The 26,054-nt window shown below is 47.3% G+C and overlaps 3 long non-coding RNA genes across 10 annotated transcripts; all 3 read left to right on the top strand.

Annotated features, from left to right (window-relative positions):
* Positions 1 to 1,066: 1,066 nt before the first annotated feature.
* LOC148385785 (uncharacterized) lies at positions 1,067 to 3,616 on the top strand. Of its 5 annotated transcripts, none has more exons than XR_015863130.1 (7): positions 1,067 to 1,178; positions 1,303 to 1,416; positions 1,648 to 2,764; positions 2,849 to 2,919; positions 3,056 to 3,160; positions 3,305 to 3,418; positions 3,577 to 3,616. It is a non-coding gene; the product is annotated as an uncharacterized LOC148385785 (long non-coding RNA). The 5 variants fall into 5 exon arrangements; XR_015863129.1 differs by having other exon boundaries at positions 1,068 to 1,178; positions 3,574 to 3,616; XR_015863127.1 differs by having other exon boundaries at positions 1,068 to 1,178; positions 3,500 to 3,614.
* A 2,576-nt stretch (positions 3,617 to 6,192) lies between these two features.
* Positions 6,193 to 12,267, top strand: LOC148385784 (uncharacterized). Its single transcript, XR_015863256.1, has 6 exons — positions 6,193 to 6,271; positions 7,836 to 8,006; positions 8,130 to 8,207; positions 9,772 to 9,942; positions 10,066 to 10,143; positions 11,974 to 12,267. It is a non-coding gene; the product is annotated as an uncharacterized LOC148385784 (long non-coding RNA).
* Positions 12,268 to 22,441: 10,174 nt separating this feature from the next.
* LOC148385783 (uncharacterized) lies at positions 22,442 to 24,894 on the top strand. 4 transcript variants are annotated; one of them, XR_015863119.1, is made up of 7 exons: positions 22,442 to 22,456; positions 22,581 to 22,694; positions 22,926 to 24,042; positions 24,127 to 24,197; positions 24,334 to 24,438; positions 24,583 to 24,696; positions 24,855 to 24,894. It is a non-coding gene; the product is annotated as an uncharacterized LOC148385783 (long non-coding RNA). The 4 variants fall into 4 exon arrangements; XR_015863118.1 differs by having other exon boundaries at positions 24,852 to 24,894; XR_015863117.1 differs by lacking the exon at positions 24,855 to 24,894 and adding an exon at positions 24,778 to 24,801.
* The last annotated feature ends 1,160 nt before the right edge of the window (positions 24,895 to 26,054 follow it).

Here is a 26,054-nt window from a genome sequence, read left to right as displayed (position 1 = left end):
TTCAACTGCAATATCACTACTTTGTTGTAAGACGTATGCAACGGAATTTCGTTTTGTATGCACCATGTGCAGACAAGATGACAATAAAGTTTGTCTAAGTCTAAGTCTAAGTCATGTCAGGTCAGCTGTCTGGAGAGAGAGAGAAGTCAGGACCTGCGGGCGGAGCACCACCGTGCCACCGCCGCCATGACGGAACTCAAAAGCAAACTCCATGAGGAGAAGCAGAAAGAGTTAGCCATTACCAGGGAGACATTACTGCGGCAGCATGAAATGGAGCTGATGAGAGTGATCAAAATCAAAGATGGAGAGATCCAGCGACTGAATGCCTTGGTCCTCAGCCTGAGGGACGGCTCCATGGACAAGGTGATCCGCTCTATCCGTGTCTGACTATCCGCACGCCACGTCGGGCTTCGATGCGGCCGCTACCGTATTGTGTAGCTTGTCCCCAGTAAGCGTCGCGGCGCTCCGTTGCGGTCTCAACGGCCCGGTGTGGCGCAATGTCTGCTCAGGTGAGGAGGGGGGGCGCTTTGCTGGCGGAGGTGGAGGAGACGCGGCGGTGTCGGGAGACCGAGCGGTGTCGCCTCCACCAGGAGCGCGGAAGAAGCCCTGGCAGCGGCCCAGCAGGCCTGGCAGTCCCGAGCGGCCGAGCTCCGATCGGCTCATCACCAGCATCGGGAGGAGCTGAGCCGAACCAAGAGAGACTGCGAGAGGGAGATCCGCCGACTGGTAGGACTGATCAGATGCGCGGTGCGTGACTATGTTCCCAATTTCGTTGTATACCTGCAGTGCAATGACACCTAAGGCATTCTATTCTATTCTATTTCACAAGAAGAAAATGTCCGGTTGCTCGCTTCGCTTTTGTCACAGCAAAGGTGTTCTAGTCGATTCAAGAACAAAATTGGCCGGTTGCTCTCTTTGTTTTTGTCACAATTCTGGCAAATGAGTTTGCCCGCCTGCCTGAGCGCTCCCTGTTTGTACATCCAGACGGATGAGATCAAGCTGAAAGACAGAGCGGTTAGTGTTTTGGATGAAGCCCTGGGGCCGGCCACGTCCACCGCCTTCAGCTGCAGACTCAGGCTGCCGAGCAGCAGATCGCTGCCCTGAGGGATTCCCAAAGGGCGGGCCTAAACTACCCTGGAAGTGGGGTCAACGCCGCTACTAGCAATCCTCTTCATTGCGTAAGCCACCTCATCACACACTTGCAGTACGCATGACTTAGTTCGTTGCTGGAGGAAGGTAGCACAAAAACAGTTTTGAACTTTGAACGAGTGCTTGTGTGTGTGTGTTGCGGGGCGTTTTCAGTCTCAGGAGGATCGGGACACGCGACGGTTTCATCTGAAAATCGCTGAGCTCAGCGCAGTCATCAGGAAACTGGAGGATCGAAACGCCCTGCTTTCTGAAGAGCGCAATGAACTGGTAATTTATTGACGGCACGCTTGAAGGTTTGCGCTACGTTTGATGCGCGCCATCCAGCGAGGCACCCATTGCGCTTGCTTATTAGTTGAGCGGCGCGGCGAGTCGGTTGCCTGGTAGATGTCTTTTATTGGGAGCCAAAGCCACGATTCCGTTCAAACCGATGCAAAAGGAATGGATACGTTCTGGCCCGCGTGTTGTGCGTCTTTCACATCCCGCACTTCATGCTTGCAGCTAAAGCGACTGAGAGAAACAGAAAGCCAGTTTCTGCCACTCCTGTACAAAAACAAACGCCTGAGCAGGAAGAATGAAGAACTCTCGCTGGTGCTGTGTCGCCTTGAAAACAAAGTGCGCTTTGTCACCCAGGAGAACGAGGAGATGGCAAGCTTGGTAAGTCGACGCGGACAACGGCGGCGTGCCAACAGAGTCCACTGCATTTGTGTTCCACAGAGAAGGCCTAGTTCGCTCAATGACCTGGACCGCGGTTGCGGCCAGCAGGACGGTGAAATGGAGTTCCTTCAAGTTGTGGAGCAGCGGCACATCATCGACGACTTGTCCAAGGTCTTCAGGCAGGCGACTCGGTGCACGTACGGCAGCGCCGCGCTCGCTCGCTGTCGCCAGGAAACCTTTTCCGTCCAAAGCTTGGCCGGCGGCCGCCATCCAAAAAATTGGCCCCTTAAATTCCGACCTTTCAAGCAGGAGCATTGTGCGCACGCGTTTGAACACGCTTTAGACTTGTTTTGCCGTTTTCAGCAGCTCAAAGCTCCCGTTTTGTCAGCGCCTTTGCCACTCGCTGTGCGCTGAAAACGACGGACTTGCCCGGCTGCTCAGCCCGTCAACCATGAGCCGCGAGCGTGACGTCATTGTCCGTAGGCAGCTAGTGGCAAAATGCACCCTGTTAGAGTTGCGCTCGCTCCAACTTATTTTGCAAGAACCACACGGGAGACAAGTAAGTTCTTTTGGACACCTGCAGGTGGAGAGTCCATCCGTTGTACGAATGAAGTCTGACTCTCGGCTCCTGCACGAGCATTTTAATTAAGAGAAACAGGGTGGGTGTAAGAGTGGATTGAATAGAGGAAGCCCTTGACCTCTAGTCAAAACATAGCAAGGGGTGTTTTACGACTTTGTGTAGGAAGGGATAAGCGATAGGGATAAATAAGGGATAAATAATATTATTTATTACAGGTCGCAGTCAAAGTCAAAGCAACACAATGATACGATAAAGATAATCTGGGAAACCCTGACACACCCTGTAGTTGTCACTTTTGGAAAAGACGAGCGTCCCTCCAATCATCGCCGGTGACGTGTTTTTCAGGCTCTGGAGACAGGAGCTCATGTCAGAAATGTCATTGTGAGTCGCGTTTGTTTCTGCGCCGGAGCCGTTCGTTCCCTTTGCATCCAAAGAATCTCAAAGGCGGATTATTTGTGTCGACAGGAGAGAGATTTGCTGCTACGATACCGACGTCGAGAATCTCTGAGGAGGAACAAAGCGTGAGGTCCTGCAAGGTGAGTCTGTTTGTTTGCGGCTGCTTGGTGTTGCGCAAGATGAAATGGCCTTTTTCTCGCTATCGTTCCTCTCGTCGATTCATCGTGAGGTGTCACTTCAGTTTGTTCAGAGAGATGTTTGCTTCCGCGCCCGCAGGTCATCGAAACATTTTACGGCTACGACGAAGACGTGTTGGTGGACTCGGACGGATCGTCCTTGTCTTTTCACACCGACAGAACCCCCGACACGGAACCCGAAGAGGTAGCCCGCCATTTCTGCCAGCGTATTGGCACCAAACATTCCTCTTCAGCCTGGAATCGGACTCGTCTTTGCGTCGCGGGTGCTTTGTCGCCGGTCTGACTGATTCTGGTACTAGTGCTGTGTTGCATTGGTGTGTGCATGAAGAGGCGGAGCTTCGCTACCGCCAGCTGACGCAAGAATATCAAGCGCTGCAACGAGCCTACGCTCTGCTAGCCCAGACCAGCGAAAGGGGACTACGACGCCGAGAAGGAGATCAAGGTGGCGCCCCTTCCCGCAACCCCCGGCCGGGTCGCAGCCTCCCCGTTCTCACCCAGCCTCGGGTGTTCTCTGGTCTGAAAGGAGGAGGAGGAGCCTCCCTCCTCCTCCTTTCAGACCAGAGAAAAGCTGATGGTAGAAATGGGTCACTATCAAAGCAGAGTAGCAGATCTGGAGTCAGCGCTGAAGCAACAAGGACAGGTAAGCTCATCAATGAGCACACCTTTTTCTCAGACAAAATAGCTACATTCTTCAGTCACTCATCCGTCTGGCATTAATGGAAGCGAGCCCTGATGTGCGAGTTGAGGGAGCGCGACGCTTGCATCCTCCAAGAGAGAATGGATCTGCTGCACAGCGCGCAACAGGTAAGGGCCCAAAGCCAGCCCGGCACTTACTTGCACGCTTACTGGCTTTTGAATGCCACTTTCCATTTGTCCGTCCTAGAGGAACAAAGAGCTGAAAGAATTCATCGAAGCTCAGAAGAGACAAATCAAACAATTGGTGGAGAAGTTTCTGTTTCTCTTTCTATTCTTCTCCTTGGCCTTCATTCTGTGGCCCTAACACCAGCTGGTGAGTGAGCTCCAGCGGCACCGCACTCGACACCTCCGATACACTGCCAGCCGGTCTCAGACGTTGGCAGACGCTCCGATGCCAACGTATACCCCCCGCCACGGTGACAGAGGCACCGCGTCACACCTGCGCTCATCCAATCAGAAGGCAGGAAAAGCAAATTCACATGCAGGGCACTTTTGAACCAGAAGAGAGCGCCACAAAAAACGGTTGTTGCCCCAAACGCGCACTAAAAAGGGTCAGAATAACAAGAGTCCCACTGGCCAGCCGGGGCCACCCGTCCAGCTGTTTCTTCAGGGGGGAAAAAAATTGGAGTCACCGGTGAGTACATTTTGCATTTAGCTCTGCTTTTCTGCTTCTGTCTTCAAGTGTGTGGCATCCTGCGATCAAAGATTCAGCCAACCCCAAAGCGGTTGACCTCAACGTCCCACCACCATGCCTACCAGAGCAGGTGACGTGATGCTTTGGACATCCTTCCGTCTCAGATGCCCAAAAGTACTCTTTGCCACATCTGCGGCAATACGGTGTCTTTTCAAAGGTGCAAATAAATCCAGCGTGGGCGGAACACGCACGTCTTCGGTTTTTCCCGCTTTGTTTGTGTGACAGCTGTTGTGAAAATTTTATACAAATAAAGTTGTATAGTACAGGTTTGGCCAAGCCGCAACTCCCGAACCGCATGCGGCTCTTTTATGTTCATATCAACATTTGTGTGTGTGTGTGTGTGTGGGGGGGGGGTTGTGCGTGTTGGCTTCACTTGAGTTCAATTTGGTATTTTGGTCAAAAGCGCATGTGGTGAAATTCCACAAAGTAGGATGGGCAAACACATTTCTTTAAACTATGAGTGTCAATTGGGCTCTCGAAATGGCAGGGAAAAGATGCACAGCAAAACGAAAATACGTAGATGAACACAGGACGTTTTAATCAGAGTGGGAAAGTTTCTATTTTTTGTTGAACGTGATGGCAAACCATTCTGCCTGATATGTCAGACCTCAGCGCATTTCAAAGATTCAAATCTTCAGCGCCATGCACTTCAGCTCACTCCATGCTAACATTGATCAGGCGTCGAACCCGCATCATCATGCTTAAGAGGTGGCCATGCTAACCAGTGCGCCATTATGTCAACGCATAATAACTAAGTCTACTGGTCAAAACAGCGGTTACTATATGACGTCGCTACGTCGTGGTCACGTGACGCAGACAAGACGTCAATGGACGTGGGCAGAGTTAACTTGTTTAAAAGGGAGTAGGCAGAAGAAATATTTAATTTATTTAAATCTATTTTGAGTGCACACCATTATGCCAATGCATAACAACTGTAAATCTACTAAACAAAACAGCGGTTGCTATATGACATCTGCCACGTCGTGGTCACGTGACATACGTGACGTCGATGGGCGTAACTTTCGCCGGAATTCAAATCCGCGGGGAGAGTTAACTTGTTTAAAAGAGAGTGGGCAGAAGAATTATTCAATTTATTTAAATCTATTTGGTGTGTGCCCCATTATGTCAATGCATAACAACTGTAAGTCTACTAAACAAAACAGCGGTTGCTATATGACGTCTGCCGCGTCGTGGTCACGTGACGCGGACGTGACGTCGACGCCTACTTTACATCCCACCGATCACAGGACCCCTCGGCTGCATAACCGTGCCCCCTTCCCAACCAATCGGATTTGCTATACGCGAAAACGACGCCAATGGAAAGAGCTTCCGCCCAAATTTAAATCCGTGGGCGTGGCTCGCAGCAGGAAGTAGGAAAATGGCGGCGATGTTGACAAAGACACAGCGGATGGTAACATACGACTAACAAGAGAAATATTTTTATTTTCTGCTTGCAACTGGACCGTCCAGAGCGTACACGGTAAGTACAACTCATCGTTTTTAAAAAGAAGTACTTTTGTTGCCCTGAAAAGCGAGTGAGCGTGGCGTTTGTGGGGGACGTCGAATTTCGACGATTCTTTCTGGTCAACGGTTGTAAATGATTGTGTTGATTAAAAAAGAAAACTTGATGTAACTCTACTTTTAACTGCCGTTTCAGATAGATTTGGAATTGCATCACATCCAATTTTGCCTAGAGCGTACACGGTAAGTAACACTCGTTGTGTTTAAGGAGATTTACGTTTGTAATAGCAGAAGTGTAGCCGCGTTGCGTTGTACGTGTGAATGTTGGTCCGGGCGAAATGTTAATGTTTAATTTCATTCCTTTAGGTTCCACGGTGTTTGTTGGCTGCAAGTTTTCCACTGCAAGAAGAGGCTCATATCATTGACCAGGAGCGAGCTACAATGGTGAGTAGCCATAACATTTATGTTAAACACTTCCTATTTCATGTCTAACAGTACTTGATTTAACAAATAACCATAAATAAATACAGTGTGGGCACTGAAGTTAACATATGTGATTATACTGCCTAATCTGTCACCGAGTAGATTGTTGCAAAGTAATATAAGATCCAAAGTTGTAATTCAGAATAGTTTTCAAAAGAAGGCCATTAGAATTATATACAAGTCTGATTACCCTGAACAAGCTATTAATTAAATCACAAATTCTTCAATTCAAAGATTTGGTAGATTATCAGACAAATAATGTCTAACAGTAATTGATTTAACACATCACGATAAGTAGATTGAGTGTGGGCACTCTCAAGTTAACATATGTGATTATACTGCCTAATCTGTTACAGAGTATGTTGTTGCCAAGTAATGTAGAATAGATCCAAAGTAGTAATCCAGAATAGTTTTGAAGAGGCCATTAGAATAATAAACAAATCTGATTACCTTGAACATAATAACAAGCTAAGTGTTTAATATGTCCTATGAAGTCAAAATTGGGCACCATCATGTGGTGAAATTTGGAATTGCATCACATCCAATTTTGCCTGGGAACAAACAGATTACATAAATCTTAGTTTTGAATAAGCCACTCCTTCTCAAACCAGTAAACTCTGCCCATTTTGCGCAGTAGATGTTCTGTTAATATCTAGTATTTATACAAAGTCATAATTTAAATTGCTTTCAACCTTCATTCATCGGTTCAACCAACATTACTCGCTCTTATTACCAACTTGTATTGATTTAACTAAGCGTTTAATACTTCCTATCAGGTCTCAAATCGAGATTTGGCAAAATACAATTTCAGCAAATCCAATTTTGCCAGGGAACAAAAATAGATTAAATAAACTAAATAAGTCCTCTTCCCATTAAATAAATCAGAAAAGTCTGTCTTGTAACCAGTCCTCTTCAAACAAGTAAAGTCTGCCCATTTTGTGCCGTAGATTTTGTGTCTATGCCTAGTATTTAAACAAAATCATAATTTAAACGACTTCTTTCCTTCATTCACTTTGGAAATTTGGAATTGCAGCAAATCGAATTTTGGCAGGGAACAAAAATAGATCAATTAAACTAAATAAGTCTTCTTCCCATTAAATAAATTAAAAAAGTCTGTCTTGTAACCAGTCCTTTTCAAACAAGTAAAGTCTGCCCATTTTGTGCCGTCGATTTTGTGTTAATGCCTAGTATTTATACAAAATCATAATTTAAAGGACTTCATTCCTTCATTCACTTTGGAAATTTGGAATTGCAGCACATCAAATTTTGCCTGGGAAGAAAAGTAGATTAAATAAATTTAATAAGTCTTACTACTTCCCATTAAATAAATTAAATACGTCTTACTTGTTCCCACTCCTTTTCAAAACAGTAGTTTAAAACGAGGGCCCTTCACTCAATCTTTAACCTCAACCCCGCACGTTGTGTTGTATCTGTGAATGTTGGTTGTGGCCAAATGATAGTTTTCTTTCATTCGTTTAGGTTCCAAGAAAACTTGATGTAACTCTACTTTTAACTGCCGTTTCAGATAAGCGGGTATTACGTCGCAGTCAAATGCCGCGGATATGACGTAATTGCCCGAACCTCCGCCAAAATTCAAATCTGTTGGCGCGATGGCCGTGAGCCACTGAGCAGCGACGATTATCAACAGAAATATCTTTATTTTCTGCTTGCAACTGGACCGTCTAGAGCGTACACGGTAAGTAACACTCATTGTGTTTAAGGAGATTTACGTTTGTAATAGCAGAAGTGTAGCCGCGTTGCGTTGTACGTGTGAAAATTGGTCGAGGCGAAATGTTAATGTTTAATTTCATTCCTTTAGGTTCCACGGTGTTTGTTGGCTGCAAGTTTTCCACTGCAAGAAGAGGCTCGTATCATTGACCAGGAGCGAGCTACAATGGTGAGTAGCCATAACATTTATGTTAAACACTTCCTATTTCATGTCTAACAGTACTTGATTTAACAAATAACCATAAATAAATACAGTGTGGGCACTGAAGTTAACATATGTGATTATACTGCCTAATCTGTCACGGAGTAGATTGTTGCAAAGTAATATAAGATCCAAAGTTGTAATTCAGAATAGTTTTCAAAAGAAGGCCATTAGAATTATATACAAGTCTGATTACCCTGAACAAGCTATTAATTAAATCACAAATTCTTCAATTCAAAGATTTGGTAGATTATCAGACAAATAATGTCTAACAGTAATTGATTTAACACATCACGATAAGTAGATTGAGTGTGGGCACTCTCAAGTTAACATATGTGATTATACTGCCTAATCTGTTACAGAGTATGTTGTTGCCAAGTAATGTAGAATAGATCCAAAGTAGTAATCCAGAATAGTTTTGAAGAGGCCATTAGAATGATAAACAAATCTGATTACCTTGAACATAATAACAAGCTAAGTGTTTAATATGTCCTATGAAGTCAAAATTGGGCACCATCATGTGGTGAAATTTGGAATTGCATCACATCCAATTTTGCCTGGGAACAAACAGATTACATAAATCTTAGTTTTGAATAAGCCACTCCTTCTCAAACAAGTAAACTCTGCCCATTTTGCGCAGTAGATGTTCTGTTAATATCTAGTATTTATACAAAGTCATAATTTAAATTGCTTTCAACCTTCATTCATCGGTTCAACCAACATTACTCGCTCTTATTACCAACTTGTATTGATTTAACTAAGCGTTTAATACTTCCTATCAGGTCTCAAATCGAGATTTGGCAAAATACAATTTCAGCAAATCCAATTTTGCCAGGGAACAAAAATAGATTAAATAAACTAAATAAGTCCTCTTCCCATTAAATAAATCAGAAAAGTCTGTCTTGTAACCAGTCCTCTTCAAACAAGTAAAGTCTGCCCATTTTGTGCCGTAGATTTTGTGTCTATGCCTAGTATTTAAACAAAATCATAATTTAAACGACTTCTTTCCTTCATTCACTTTGGAAATTTGGAATTGCAGCAAATCGAATTTTGGCAGGGAACAAAAATAGATCAATTAAACTAAATAAGTCTTCTTCCCATTAAATAAATTAAAAAAGTCTGTCTTGTAACCAGTCCTTTTCAAACAAGTAAAGTCTGCCCATTTTGTGCCGTCGATTTTGTGTTAATGCCTAGTATTTATACAAAATCATAATTTAAAGGACTTCATTCCTTCATTCACTTTGGAAATTTGGAATTGCAGCACATCAAATTTTGCCTGGGAAGAAAAGTAGATTAAATAAATTTAATAAGTCTTACTACTTCCCATTAAATAAATTAAATACGTCTTACTTGTTCCCACTCCTTTTCAAAACAGTAGTTTAAAACGAGGGCCCTTCACTCAATCTTTAACCCCAACCCCGCACGTTGTGTTGTATCTGTGAATGTTGGTTGTGGCCAAATGATAGTTTTCTTTCATTCGTTTAGGTTCCAAGAAAACTTGATGTAACTCTACTTTTAACTGCCGTTTCAGATAAGCGGGTATTACGTCGCAGTCATGTGCCGTGGATATGACGTAATTGCCCGAACCTCCGCCAAAATTCAAATCTGTTGGCGCGATGGCCGTGAGCCACTGAGCAGCGACGATTATCAACAGAAATATCTTTATTTTCTGCTTGCAACTGGACCGTCTAGAGCGTACACGGTAAGTAACACTCATTGTGTTTAAGGAGATTTACGTTTGTAATAGCAGAAGTGTAGCCGCGTTGCGTTGTACGTGTGAAAATTGGTCGAGGCGAAATGTTAATGTTTAATTTCATTCCTTTAGGTTCCACGGTGTTTGTTGGCTGCAAGTTTTCCACTGCAAGAAGAGGCTCGTATCATTGACCAGGAGCGAGCTACAATGGTGAGTAGCCATAACATTTATGTTAAACACTTCCTATTTCATGTCTAACAGTACTTGATTTAACAAATAACCATAAATAAATACAGTGTGGGCACTGAAGTTAACATATGTGATTATACTGCCTAATCTGTCACGGAGTAGATTGTTGCAAAGTAATATAAGATCCAAAGTTGTAATTCAGAATAGTTTTCAAAAGAAGGCCATTAGAATTATATACAAGTCTGATTACCCTTAACATAACAACAAGCTATTAATTAAATCACAAATTCTTCAATTCAAAGATTTGGTAGATTATCAGACAAATAATGTCTAACAGTAATTGATTTAACACATCACGATAAGTAGATTGAGTGTGGGCACTCTCAAGTTAACAGATATGATTATACTGCCTAATCTGTTACAGAGTATGTTGTTGCCAAGTAATGTAGAATAGATCCAAAGTAGTAATCCAGAATAGTTTTGAAGAGGCCATTAGAATAATAAACAAATCTGATTACCTTGAACATAATAACAAGCTAAGTGTTTAATATGTCCTATGAAGTCAAAATTGGGCACCATCATGTGGTGAAATTTGGAATTGCATCACATCCAATTTTGCCTGGGAACAAACAGATTAAATAAATCTTAGTTTTGAATAAGCCACTCCTTCTCAAACAAGTAAACTCTGCCCATTTCGCGCAGTAGATGTTCTGTTAATATCTAGTATTTATACAAAGTCATAATTTAAATTGCTTTCAACCTTCATTCATCGGTTCAACCAACATTACTCGCTCTTATTACCAACTTGTATTGATTTAACTAAGCGTTTAATACTTCCTATCAGGTCTCAAGGCAAGATTTGGCAAAATACAATTTCAGCAAATCCAATTTTGCCAGGGAACAAAAATAGATTAAATAAACTAAATAAGTCTTCTTCCCATTAAATAAATCAGAAAAGTCTGTCTTGTAACCAGTCCTCTTCAAACAAGTAAAGTCTGCCCATTTTGTGCCGTAGATTTTGTGTCTATGCCTAGTATTTATACAAAATCATAATTTAAACGACTTCTTTCCTTCATTCACTTTGGAAATTTGGAATTGCAGCAAATCGAATTTTGCCAGGGAACAAAAATAGATCAATTAAACTAAATAAGTCTTCTTCCCATTAAATAAATTAAAAAAGTCTGTCTTGTAACCAGTCCTTTTCAAACAAGTAAAGTCTGCCCATTTTGTGCCGTCGATTTTGTGTTAATGCCTAGTATTTATACAAAATCATAATTTAAAGGACTTCATTCCTTCATTCACTTTGGAAATTTGGAATTGCAGCACATCAAATTTTGCCTGGGAAGAAAAGTAGATTAAATAAATTTAATAAGTCTTACTACTTCCCATTAAATAAATTAAATACGTCTTACTTGTTCCCACTCCTTTACAAAAAAGTAGTTTAAAACGAGGTCCCTTCACTCAACCTTTAACCCTATTTATTCACCTTCTAGGCTAAGTGTTAAAGGCTAAGTGTTAAAGGCTAAGTGTTAGAGGCTAAGTGCCAGAGGCTAGGCGCCAGAGGCGAGTTTTTGTGGGCTGAAGTTTTAGTGGGGTTAGTGTGAATACAATCCAAAAGAATACAACAGAATACAATACAATAGAATATAATACATAGATTAAATTCAATAGCTCTTACTACTTCCCATTAAATAAATTAAATACGTCTTACTTGTTCCCAATCCTTTTCAAAAAAGTAGTTTAAAACGAGGGCCCTTCACTCAACCTTTAACCTCAACCCCGCACGTCACATTGTGTTGTATCTGTGAATGTTGGTTGTGGCCAAATGATAGTTTTCTTTCATTCGTTTAGGTTCCACGGTGTTTGTTGGCTATGTTTTCCACTGTCAGAAGGATGAAAATACAAAGTACAACGCTTGGACGTGGGCGAAGACGTCACCGGTGAGTCCTTCCTTCCTATTTATTTACCTTCTAGATGCTAGAGGCTAAGTGTTAGAGGCTAAGTGTTAGAGGCTAAGTGTTAAACACAATACGAACAACACAACGATACTGCACTGAACAACACGATACCGCACTGAGAAACACGATACCGCACTGAACAACACGATACCGCACTGAACAACACCATGCCGCACTGAACACCATGCCACACTGAACAACACCATCCCGCACTGAACAACACCATGCCGCACTGAACGACACCATGCCGCACTGAAAGACACCATGCCGCACTGAACGACACCATGCCGCACTGAAAGACACCATCCCGCACTGAACACCATGCCGCACTGAACAACACCATCCTGCACTGAACAACACCATCCCGCACTGAACAACACCATGCCGCACTGAACAACATTATGCCGCACTGAACATTATGCCGCACTGAACAACACCATGCCGCACTGAACAACACCATGCCGCACTGAACAACATTATGCCGCACTGAACAACACCATGCCGCACTGAACAACACCATGCCGCACTGAACAACACCATGCCGCACTGAACAACATTATGCCGCACTGAACAACACCATGCCGCACTGAACAACACCATCCTGCACTGAACAACACCATTCCGCATTGAACACCATGCCACACTGAACAACACCATCCCGCACTGAACAACACCATCCCGCACTGAACAACACCATGCCGCACTGAACAACATTATGCCGCACTGAACAACATTATGCCGCACTGAACAACACCATGCCGCACTGAACAACACCATGCCGCACTGAACAACACCATGCCGCACTGAACAACATTATAACGCACTGAACAACACCATCCCGCACTGAACAACACCATGCCGCACTAAACAACATTATGCCGCACTGAACAACATTATGCCGAAATGAACAACACCATGCCGCACTGAACAACACCATGCCGCACTGAACAACACCATCCTGCACTGAACAACACCATCCCGCACTGAACAACACCATGCCGCACTGAACAACACCATGCCGCACTGAACAACACCATGCCGCAATGAACAACACCATCCCGCACTGAACAACATTATGCCGCACTGAACAACATTATGCCGCACTGAACAACATTATGCCGCACTGAACAACACCATGCCGCACTGAACAACACCATCCTGCACTGAACAACACCATCCCGCACTGAACAACACCATGCCGCACTGAACAACATTATGGCGCACTGAACAACATTATGCCGCACTGAACAACACCATGCCGCACTGAACAACACCATGCCGCACTGAACACCATGCCACACTGAACAACACCATCCCGCACTGAACAACACCATGCCGCACTGAACGACACCATGCCGCACTGAAAGACACCATGCCGCACTGAACGACACCATGCCGCACTGAAAGACACCATCCCGCACTGAACACCATGCCGCACTGAACAACACCATCCTGCACTGAACAACACCATCCCGCACTGAACAACACCATGCCGCACTGAACAACATTATGCCGCACTGAACATTATGCCGCACTGAACAACACCATGCCGCACTGAACAACACCATGCCGCACTGAACAACATTATGCCGCACTGAACAACACCATGCCGCACTGAACAACACCATGCCGCACTGAACAACACCATGCCGCACTGAACAACATTATGCCGCACTGAACAACACCATGCCGCACTGAACAACACCATCCTGCACTGAACAACACCATTCTGCACTGAACACCATGCCGCACTGAACACCATCCCGCACTGAACAACACCATCCCGCACTGAACAACACCATCCCGCACTGAACAACACCATGCCGCACTGAACAACATTATGCCGCACTGAACAACACCATGCCGCACTGAACAACACCATGCCGCACTGAACAACACCATGCCGCACTGAACAACACCATGCCGCACTGAACAACATTATAACGCACTGAACAACACCATCCCGCACTGAACAACACCATGCCGCACTAAACAACATTATGCCGCACTGAACAACATTATGCCGAAATGAACAACACCATGCCGCACTGAACAACACCATCCTGCACTGAACAACACCATCCTGCACTGAACAACACCATCCCGCACTGAACAACACCATGCCGCACTGAACAACACCATGCCGCACTGAACAACACCATGCCGCAATGAACAACACCATCCCGCACTGAACAACATTATGCCGCACTGAACAACATTATGCCGCACTGAACAACACCATGCCGCACTGAACAACACCATCCTGCACTGAACAACACCATCCTGCACTGAACAACACCATGCCGCACTGAACAACATTATGGCGCACTGAACAACATTATGCCGCACTGAACAACACCATGCCGCACTGAACAACACCATGCCGCACTGAACAACACCATGCCGCAATGAACAACACCATCCCGCACTGAACAACACCATGCCGCACTGAGCAACACCATGCCGCACTGAACAACACCATCCTGCACTGAACAACACCATGCCGCACTGAACAACACCATTCCGCACTGAACAACACCATGCCGCACTGAACAACATTACGCTGCACTGAACAACACCATGCCGCACTGAACAACACCATGCCGCACTGAACAACACCATGCCGCATTGAACAACACCATGCCGCATTGAACAACACCATGCCGCACTGAACAACACCATCCTGCACTGAACAACACCATGCCGCATTGAACAACACCATGCCGCACTGAACAACACCATCCTGCACTGAACAACACCATCCCGCACTGAACAACACCATCCCGCATTCAACAACACCATCCTGTACTGAACAACACCATGCCGCACTGAACAACACCATGCCGCACTGAACAACACCATTCCGCACTGAACAACACCATGCCGCACTGAACAACACCATCCTGCACTGAACAACACCATCCCGCACTGAACAACACCATGCCGCATTGAACAACACCATCCTGCACTGAACAACACCATCCTGCACTGAACAACACCATGCCGCACTGAACAACACCATGCCGCACTGAACAACACCATGCCGCACTGAACAACACCATGCCGCACTGAACAACATTATGCCGCACTGAACAACATTATGTCGCACTGAACAACACCATGCCGCACTGAACAACACCATGCCGCACTGAACAACATTATGCCGCACTGAAAAACACCATGCCGCACTGAACAACACCATCCCGCACTGAACAACACCATGCCGCATTGAACAACACCATGCCGCACTGAACAACACCATGCTGCACTGAACAACATTATGCTGCACTGAACAACACCATGCCGCACTGAACAACATTATAACGCACTGAACAACACCATCCCGCACTGAACAACACCATCCTGCACTGAACAACACCACCCCGCACTGAACAACACGATCCCGCATTGAACACCATCCCGCACTGAACAACACCATGCCGCACTGAACAACACCATTCCGCACTGAACAACACCATGCCGCACTGAACAACACCATGCCGCACTGAACAACACCATGCCGCACTGAACAACACCATGCCGCACTGAACAACATTATGCCGCACTGAACAACACCATGCCGCACTGAACAACACCATCCCGCACTGAACAACACCATGCCGCATTGAACAACACCATGCCGCACTGAACAACACCATCCTGCACTGAACAACACCATCCCGCACTAAACAACACCATGCCGCACTGAACAACATTATGGCGCACTGGACAACATTATGCCGCACTGAACAACACCATGCCGCACTGAACAACACCATGCCGCACTGAACAACACCATGCCGCACTGAACAACACCATGCCGCACTGAACAACATTATGCCGCACTGAACAACACCATGCCGCACTGAACAACACCATGCCGCACTGAACAACATGATCCCGCATTGAACAACACCATCCTGCACTGAACAACACCATGCCGCACTGAACAACACCATGCCGCACTGAACAACACCATTCCGCACTGAACAACACCATGCCGCACTGAACGACACCATCCTGCACTGAACAACACCATCCCGCACTGAACAACACCATGCCGCATTAAACAACACCATGCCGCACTGAACAACACATCCTGCACTGAACAACACCATGCCGCACTGAACAACACCATGCCGCACTGAACAACACCATGCCGCACTGAACAACATTATGCCGCACTGAACAACATTATGCCGCACTAAACAACATTATGTCGCACTGAACAACACCATGCCGCACTGAACAACACCATGCTGCACTGAACAACATTATGCCGCACTGAACAACACGATCCCGCATTGAACAACACCATCCCGCAGTGAACAACACCATGCCGCATTGAACAACACCATGCCGCACTGAACAACACCATGCTGCACTGAACAACATTATGCTGCACTGAACAACACGATCCTGCATTGAACAACACCATGCCGCACTGAACAACACCATCCTGCACTGAACAACACCATGCCGCACTGAACAACACCATGCCGCACTGAACAACATTATGCCGCACTGAAAAACACCATGCCGCACTGAACAACACCATCCCGCACTGAACAACACCATGCCGCATTGAACAACACCATGCCGCACTGAACAACACCATGCTGCACTGAACAACATTATGCTGCACTGAACAACACGATCCTGCATTGAACAACACCATGCCGCACTGAACAACACCATCCTGCACTCAACAACACCATCCTGCACTGAACAACACCACCCCGCACTGAACAACACGATCCCGCATTGAACAACACCATCCCGCACTGAACAACACCATGCCGCACTGAACAACACCATTCCGCACTGAACAACACCATGCCGCACTGAACAACACCATGCCGCACTGAACAACACCATGCCGCACTGAACAACACCATGCCGCACTGAACAACATTATGCCGCACTGAACAACACCATGCCGCACTGAACAACACCATCCCGCACTGAACAACACCATGCCGCATTGAACAACACCATGCCGCACTGAACAACACCATCCTGCACTGAACAACACCATCCCGCACTAAACAACACCATGCCGCACTGAACAACATTATGGCGCACTGGACAACATTATGCCGCACTGAACAACACCATGCCGCACTGAACAACACCATGCCGCACTGAACAACACCATGCCGCACTGAACAACACCATGCCGCACTGAACAACATTATGCCGCACTGAACAACACCATGCCGCACTGAACAACACCATGCCGCACTGAACAACACGATCCCGCATTGAACAACACCATCCTGCACTGAACAACACCATGCCGCACTGAACAACACCATGCCGCACTGAACAACACCATTCCGCACTGAACAACACCATGCCGCACTGAACAACACCATCCTGCACTGAACAACACCATCCCGCACTGAACAACACCATGCCGCATTGAACAACACCATGCCGCACTGAACAACACCATCCCGCACTGAACAACACCATGCCGCATTGAACAACACCATGCCGCACTGAACAACACCATCCTGCACTGAACAACATTATGCCGCACTGAACAACACCATGCCGCACAAACAGTTTTAGATAATATTACGTCGCAGTCATGTGACGCGGACATGACGTCAATAGGCGGAACTCACGGCAAAATTATAATCCGTGGGCGTGGCTTGCAACAGGAAGTAGGAAAGCGGCAGTTCTGGCAAACAAGACACAGCTGTTAGTAACACGATGACTAACAAGGCAAATATTTTTGTTTTCAGCTTGCAACTTGACCGTCTAGAGCGTACAAGGTAATTACAACTGTTTTTTTTTAGCCCTGAAAAGCGAGGGAGTGTGGCGTTTGGGAGGAATGTCGAACTCGGCGTCTGCTTCCAGCCACAGACGCCAAATTTTGACGATTATTTCGACTGGTCAACGGTTGTAAATTATTGCGTTGACTAAAAACTTTATTTAACTCTACTCTTAACTTTGCCGCTTCAGATATGCGGGTATTACACCGCGGAAATGACGTCAATAGGCTGAACTCTCGCCAAAATTCAAATCTGTGGGCGCAATGGCCTTGAGCGAGACACCGGATACAAACACGACGATTATCAACAGAAATATCTTTATTTTCCGCTTGCAAGTGGACCGTCTAGAGCGTACATGGTAAGTACAACTCATTGTGTTTAAAAAGATTTACGTTTGTGTAGTTTGCGTTGCGTTGTATCTGTGAATGTTGGTTGAGGCTAAATGTTAATGTTTAATTTCATTCCTTTAGGTTCCACGGTGTTTGTTGGCTGTATGTTTTCCACTGCAAGAAGAGGCTCGTATCATTGACCAGCAGGAGCTACAATGGTGAGTACCCCTTTCGTCTTCCATTTATGTTAAACACTTCCTATTTCATGTCTAACAGTACTCGATTTAACAAATAACCATAAATAAATACAGTGTGGGCAGTCACGTTAACATATGTGATTATCCTGCCTAATATGTTTATCACAAATATGTCACTAATCACTAATATGTTTATTTGTTTATCACAACACCTTTGGACCTTCAGCAATCGATTATTTACCTTCATCTACATAGAGACAGAACGATGGTGTCTTAAACATCTCATTCATTTCACCAAATAACTTCACGCAGGTGGATAACGGCCGTCTCGGTCACGCTATGTTGCGTGATGCAGTTTTGAAGAACCAAATGCATTTATTCAATGACTAAGTCAAGCTAGTTCTATGTTTATGATGTTGTAAGTTACGGTACCGATTGAAGTTGAGTTCGAAGCCAGTGGAAAACAGCGCTGCGTTTGTGCTCTCCAGGTACAAATGTTGTGATCTCTGACTGACGACCGGGCGAGACTCGAGTAAGAGATGTCCAAACGAGCTCCGGCAGGTACGGGCCAAGGCGGAGCGAACGGACGCCCTTCAGGCCGCCAATGACGAGCTGAGAACCAAACTGATGGACGTCCAGTTAGAACTTCAGCAGGAGAAGAACAAGGTGAAAACCTCAACAGACAGACACTGCCTGCCTCCCTGCCTGCCTCCCTGCCTGCCTCCCTGCCTGCCTCCCTCCCTCCCAGTTTTCCCGATGTAGATTAGACATGCGTGTGCCATGACTGTGTCAGCCTACATCAACAAATGCACCGAGGACGTCAGCACCACTAAGAATATCATCACCCGGGGCAACCAACGACCCTGGATGACTGAGGAGGTACGTCAAACGCTACGAGCGCGGAACTCTGCCTTCAAGTCTGGCGACAAGGAGACACTGAGGACAGCGAGAGCCAACTTGAACCGTGCCATCAGGATAGCGAAGCGAGACCGCAGTCGAAAATTTCAGGATCGTTTCCACGACGTCAAAAACATCAGGAGTATGTGGCAAGGCATACGGGCGATTACAGACTACAACTCACCCTCCCCCCCCCCGGTGGGTGTAGTTGATGCTGACTTTCTAAATGGTCTAAATAACTTCTTTGGGAGGTTCGAGGCACTAAACGGCACTCCAGCAGTTAAAACTGTCCCCCATCAGGAAGAGGAGGTACTCTGCCTTGACTCCGCCGATGTGTTGAAGACCCTGAGGAGAGTCAACCCCTGTAAGGCCCCTGGCCCCGACAACATTCCTGGGCGTGTGTTCAGGGAATGTGCAAGTCATCTGGCTGGGGTCATCACAGACATTTTTAACACCTCGCTGGGCCAAGCCACAGTGCCGGCGTGCTTTAAGACTGCCTCCATCATTCCGGTGCCGAAGAAACCTCAAATCACCTCATTTAATGATTACCGGCCTGTTGCACTGACTCCGGTTATGATGAAGTGCTTCGAAAGGCTGCTTAAAGGTCACATCGTTTCCAGACTCCCCCTATTATTTGACCCGTTCCAGTTTGCCGACCGGCAAAACCGCTCCACTCAGGACGCCATCTCCTCCGTTCTTCACCTGAGCCTGGCTCACCTGGAGGAGAAGAACACCCATGTGCGGAGGCTGTTCCTGGACTTCAGCTCAGCGTTTAACACCATCATCCCACAGCATCTGGTAGGAAAATTGGAACACCTGGGCTTCAACACCCCCCTTCGCAACTGGCTGCTAGACTTCCTCACCAACAGACCTCAGTCAGTCCGGGTCGGACAGAACACCTCTGATGTCATCACCCTCAGCACAGGCTCCCTTCAGGGCTGCGTCCTGAGCCCCCTGCTGTGCACCCTGATGACACACGACTGCGTCCTCAGGTTCACCACCAATCACATCGTGAAGTCAGCAGACGACACAACGGTGGTGGGGCTCATCAGAGACAACAACGACCTGGACTACAGAGAGGAGGTGGAGCAGCTGGTGGGCTGGTGCAGAGAAAACAGCCTGATCCTGAATGAGGAGAAGATGAAGGAGATCATCGTCGACTTCAGGAAAAAACAGCCTCACCACGCTCCACTGATCATCAACAGCTCAGCTGTGGAGGTGGTCAGCACCACCAAATTCCTGGGGGTCCACATCACAGAAGACCTCACCTGGACTATGAACACTACGGCACTGGTCAAGAGGGCACAGAAGCGCTTGTACTTCCTGCGGAGGATGAGGAGAGCCCACCTGCCCCCACCCATCATGAGGACGTTCTACAGGAGCACCATAGAGAGCATTCTGACAAGCTGTCTCTCTGTGTGGTGTGGAGGCTGCACCGCCTCCGATTGGAAGAACGTGAGGAGAGTGGTGAGGACAGCAGAGAGGATCATAGGGGCTCCTCTTCCCTCCATTCAGGACATTTCATCTCAGCGCTGCATGTCCCGTGCCCGTAACATCATCAATGACCCATCACACCCCCACCATGGACTGTTCTCCCTGCTGCCCTCTGGGAAGAGGTTTGCAGCATCCGCTGCAGGTCCACCAGGTTCTGCAACAGCTTTTTCCCTGCTGTCATCAGACTGTTGAACACTAGAACTGTTGAGCTCTAAACTGAACTCTGCATCACACATTCACAGAACTGTACTTTATGACACTACGGACCTCTATCTTGCACTATCTCGCACTACCAACTTTACTGAACTTGTATAAACCCTTTAAATAGAAGTTTAATACATGGTTTAGCATTCCTCTGCACACTCTTGAATACTGTTTTGCCTACTTGCACTATTGCATAATTATCACTGCTGCACTTTATACTTATTTTTAATATATATATATATATATATATATATAGTATATATGTATATATATATATTTTCATAGGATATGTTACTTCTATTCAACTGCAATATCACTACTTTGTTGTAAGACGTATGCAACGGAATTTCGTTTTGTATGCACCATGTGCAGACAAGATGACAATAAAGTTTGTCTAAGTCTAAGTCATGTCAGGTCAGCTGTCTGGAGAGAGAGAGAAGTCAGGACCTGCGGGCGGAGCACCACCGTGCCACCGCCGCCATGACGGAACTCAAAAGCAAACTCCATGAGGAGAAGCAGAAAGAGTTAGCCATTACCAGGGAGACATTACTGCGGCAGCATGAAATGGAGCTGATGAGAGTGATCAAAATCAAAGATGGAGAGATCCAGCGACTGAATGCCTTGGTCCTCAGCCTGAGGGACGGCTCCATGGACAAGGTGATCCGCTCTATCCGTGTCTGACTATCCGCACGCCACGTCGGGCTTCGATGCGGCCGCTACCGTATTGTGTAGCTTGTCCCCAGTAAGCGTCGCGGCGCTCCGTTGCGGTCTCAACGGCCCGGTGTGGCGCAATGTCTGCTCAGGTGAGGAGGGGGGGCGCTTTGCTGGCGGAGGTGGAGGAGACGCGGCGGTGTCGGGAGACCGAGCGGTGTCGCCTCCACCAGGAGCGCGGAAGAAGCCCTGGCAGCGGCCCAGCAGGCCTGGCAGTCCCGAGCGGCCGAGCTCCGATCGGCTCATCACCAGCATCGGGAGGAGCTGAGCCGAACCAAGAGAGACTGCGAGAGGGAGATCCGCCGACTGGTAGGACTGATCAGATGCGCGGTGCGTGACTATGTTCCCAATTTCGTTGTATACCTGCAGTGCAATGACACCTAAGGCATTCTATTCTATTCTATTTCACAAGAAGAAAATGTCCGGTTGCTCGCTTCGCTTTTGTCACAGCAAAGGTGTTCTAGTCGATTCAAGAACAAAATTGGCCGGTTGCTCTCTTTGTTTTTGTCACAATTCTGGCAAATGAGTTTGCCCGCCTGCCTGAGCGCTCCCCGTTTGTACATCCAGACGGATGAGATCAAGCTGAAAGACAGAGCGGTTAGTGTTTTGGATGAAGCCCTGGGGCCGGCCACGTCCACCGCCTTCAGCTGCAGACTCAGGCTGCCGAGCAGCAGATCGCTGCCCTGAGGGATTCCCAAAGGGCGGGCCTAAACTACCCTGGAAGTGGGGTCAACGCCGCTACTAGCAATCCTCTTCATTGCGTAAGCCACCTCATCACACACTTGCAGTACGCATGACTTAGTTCGTTGCTGGAGGAAGGTAGCACAAAAACAGTTTTGAACTTTGAACGAGTGCTTGTGTGTGTGTGTTGCGGGGCGTTTTCAGTCTCAGGAGGATCGGGACACGCGACGGTTTCATCTGAAAATCGCTGAGCTCAGCGCAGTCATCAGGAAACTGGAGGATCGAAACGCCCTGCTTTCTGAAGAGCGCAATGAACTGGTAATTTATTGACGGCACGCTTGAAGGTTTGCGCTACGTTTGATGCGCGCCATCCAGCGAGGCACCCATTGCGCTTGCTTATTAGTTGAGCGGCGCGGCGAGTCGGTTGCCTGGTAGATGTCTTTTATTGGGAGCCAAAGCCACGATTCCGTTCAAACCGATGCAAAAGGAATGGATACGTTCTGGCCCGCGTGTTGTGCGTCTTTCACATCCCGCACTTCATGCTTGCAGCTAAAGCGACTGAGAGAAACAGAAAGCCAGTTTCTGCCACTCCTGTACAAAAACAAACGCCTGAGCAGGAAGAATGAAGAACTCTCGCTGGTGCTGTGTCGCCTTGAAAACAAAGTGCGCTTTGTCACCCAGGAGAACGAGGAGATGGCAAGCTTGGTAAGTCGACGCGGACAACGGCGGCGTGCCAACAGAGTCCACTGCATTTGTGTTCCACAGAGAAGGCCTAGTTCGCTCAATGACCTGGACCGCGGTTGCGGCCAGCAGGACGGTGAAATGGAGTTCCTTCAAGTTGTGGAGCAGCGGCACATCATCGACGACTTGTCCAAGGTCTTCAGGCAGGCGACTCGGTGCACGTACGGCAGCGCCGCGCTCGCTCGCTGTCGCCAGGAAACCTTTTCCGTCCAAAGCTTGGCCGGCGGCCGCCATCCAAAAAATTGGCCCCTTAAATTCCGACCTTTCAAGCAGGAGCATTGTGCGCACGCGTTTGAACACGCTTTAGACTTGTTTTGCCGTTTTCAGCAGCTCAAAGCTCCCGTTTTGTCAGCGCCTTTGCCACTCGCTGTGCGCTGAAAACGACGGACTTGCCCGGCTGCTCAGCCCGTCAACCATGAGCCGCGAGCGCGACGTCATTGTCCGTAGGCAGCTAGTGGCAAAATGCACCCTGTTAGAGTTGCGCTCGCTCCAACTTATTTTGCAAGAACCACACGGGAGACAAGTAAGTTCTTTTGGACACCTGCAGGTGGAGAGTCCATCCGTTGTACGAATGAAGTCTGACTCTCGGCTCCTGCACGAGCATTTTAATTAAGAGAAACAGGGTGGGTGTAAGAGTGGATTGAATAGAGGAAGCCCTTGACCTCTAGTCAAAACATAGCAAGGGGTGTTTTACGACTTTGTGTAGGAAGGGATAAGCGATAGGGATAAATAAGGGATAAATAATATTATTTATTACAGGTCGCAGTCAAAGTCAAAGCAACACAATGATACGATAAAGATAATCTGGAAAACCCTGACACACCCTGTAGTTGTCACTTTTGGAAAAGACGAGCGTCCCTCCAATCATCGCCGGTGACGTGTTTTTCAGGCTCTGGAGACAGGAGCTCATGTCAGAAATGTCATTGTGAGTCGCGTTTGTTTCTGCGCCGGAGCCGTTCGTTCCCTTTGCATCCAAAGAATCTCAAAGGCGGATTATTTGTGTCGACAGGAGAGAGATTTGCTGCTACGATACCGACGTCGAGAATCTCTGAGGAGGAACAAAGCGTGAGGTCCTGCAAGGTGAGTCTGTTTGTTTGCGGCTGCTTGGTGTTGCGCAAGATGAAATGGCCTTTTTCTCGCTATCGTTCCTCTCGTCGATTCATCGTGAGGTGTCGCTTCAGTTTGTTCAGAGAGATGTTTGCTTCCGCGCCCGCAGGTCATCGAAACATTTTACGGCTACGACGAAGACGTGTTGGTGGACTCGGACGGATCGTCCTTGTCTTTTCACACCGACAGAACCCCCGACACGGAACCCGAAGAGGTAGCCCGCCATTTCTGCCAGCGTATTGGCACCAAACATTCCTCTTCAGCCTGGAATCGGACTCGTCTTTGCGTCGCGGGTGCTTTGTCGCCGGTCTGACTGATTCTGGTACTAGTGCTGTGTTGCATTGGTGTGTGCATGAAGAGGCGGAGCTTCGCTACCGCCAGCTGACGCAAGAATATCAAGCGCTGCAACGAGCCTACGCTCTGCTAGCCCAGACCAGCGAAAGGGGACTACGACGCCGAGAAGGAGATCAAGGTGGCGCCCCTTCCCGCAACCCCCGGCCGGGTCGCAGCCTCCCCGTTCTCACCCAGCCTCGGGTGTTCTCTGGTCTGAAAGGAGGAGGAGGAGCCTCCCTCCTCCTCCTTTCAGACCAGAGAAAAGCTGATGGTAGAAATGGGTCACTATCAAAGCAGAGTAGCAGATCTGGAGTCAGCGCTGAAGCAACAAGGACAGGTAAGCTCATCAATGAGCACACCTTTTTCTCAGACAAAATAGCTACATTCTTCAGTCACTCATCCGTCTGGCATTAATGGAAGCGAGCCCTGATGTGCGAGTTGAGGGAGCGCGACGCTTGCATCCTCCAAGAGAGAATGGATCTGCTGCACAGCGCGCAACAGGTAAGGGCCCAAAGCCAGCCCGGCACTTACTTGCACGCTTACTGGCTTTTGAATGCCACTTTCCATTTGTCCGTCCTAGAGGAACAAAGAGCTGAAAGAATTCATCGAAGCTCAGAAGAGACAAATCAAACAATTGGTGGAGAAGTTTCTGTTTCTCTTTCTATTCTTCTCCTTGGCCTTCATTCTGTGGCCCTAACACCAGCTGGTGAGTGAGCTCCAGCGGCACCGCACTCGACACCTCCGATACACTGCCAGCCGGTCTCAGACGTTGGCAGACGCTCCGATGCCAACGTATACCCCCCGCCACGGTGACAGAGGCACCGCGTCACACCTGCGCTCATCCAATCAGAAGGCAGGAAAAGCAAATTCACATGCAGGGCACTTTTGAACCAGAAGAGAGCGCCACAAAAAACGGTTGTTGCCCCAAACGCGCACTAAAAAGGGTCAGAATAACAAGAGTCCCACTGGCCAGCCGGGGCCACCCGTCCAGCTGTTTCTTCAGGGGGGAAAAAAATTGGAGTCACCGGTGAGTACATTTTGCATTTAGCTCTGCTTTTCTGCTTCTGTCTTCAAGTGTGTGGCATCCTGCGATCAAAGATTCAGCCAACCCCAAAGCGGTTGACCTCAACGTCCCACCACCATGCCTACCAGAGCAGGTGACGTGATGCTTTGGACATCCTTCCGTCTCAGATGCCCAAAAGTACTCTTTGCCACATCTGCGGCAATACGGTGTCTTTTCAAAGGTGCAAATAAATCCAGCGTGGGCGGAACACGCACGTCTTCGGTTTTTCCCGCTTTGTTTGTGTGACAGCTGTTGTGAAAATTTTATACAAATAAAGTTGTATAGTACAGGTTTGGCCAAGCCGCAACTCCCGAACCGCATGCGGCTCTTTTATGTTCATATCAACATTTGTGTGTGTGTGTGTGTGTGGGGGGGGGGTTGTGCGTGTTGGCTTCACTTGAGTTCAATTTGGTATTTTGGTCAAAAGCGCATGT

Source organism: Syngnathus floridae, chromosome 15 (genome assembly GCF_059516105.1).
Source record: "Syngnathus floridae isolate MCC-2025c chromosome 15, RoL_Sflo_1.0, whole genome shotgun sequence".
Classification (NCBI taxonomy): Eukaryota; Metazoa; Chordata; class Actinopteri; order Syngnathiformes; family Syngnathidae; genus Syngnathus; species Syngnathus floridae.
Note: the sequence above shows the minus strand (reverse complement) of the source record. Positions and strands in the feature narration are given on the sequence as shown.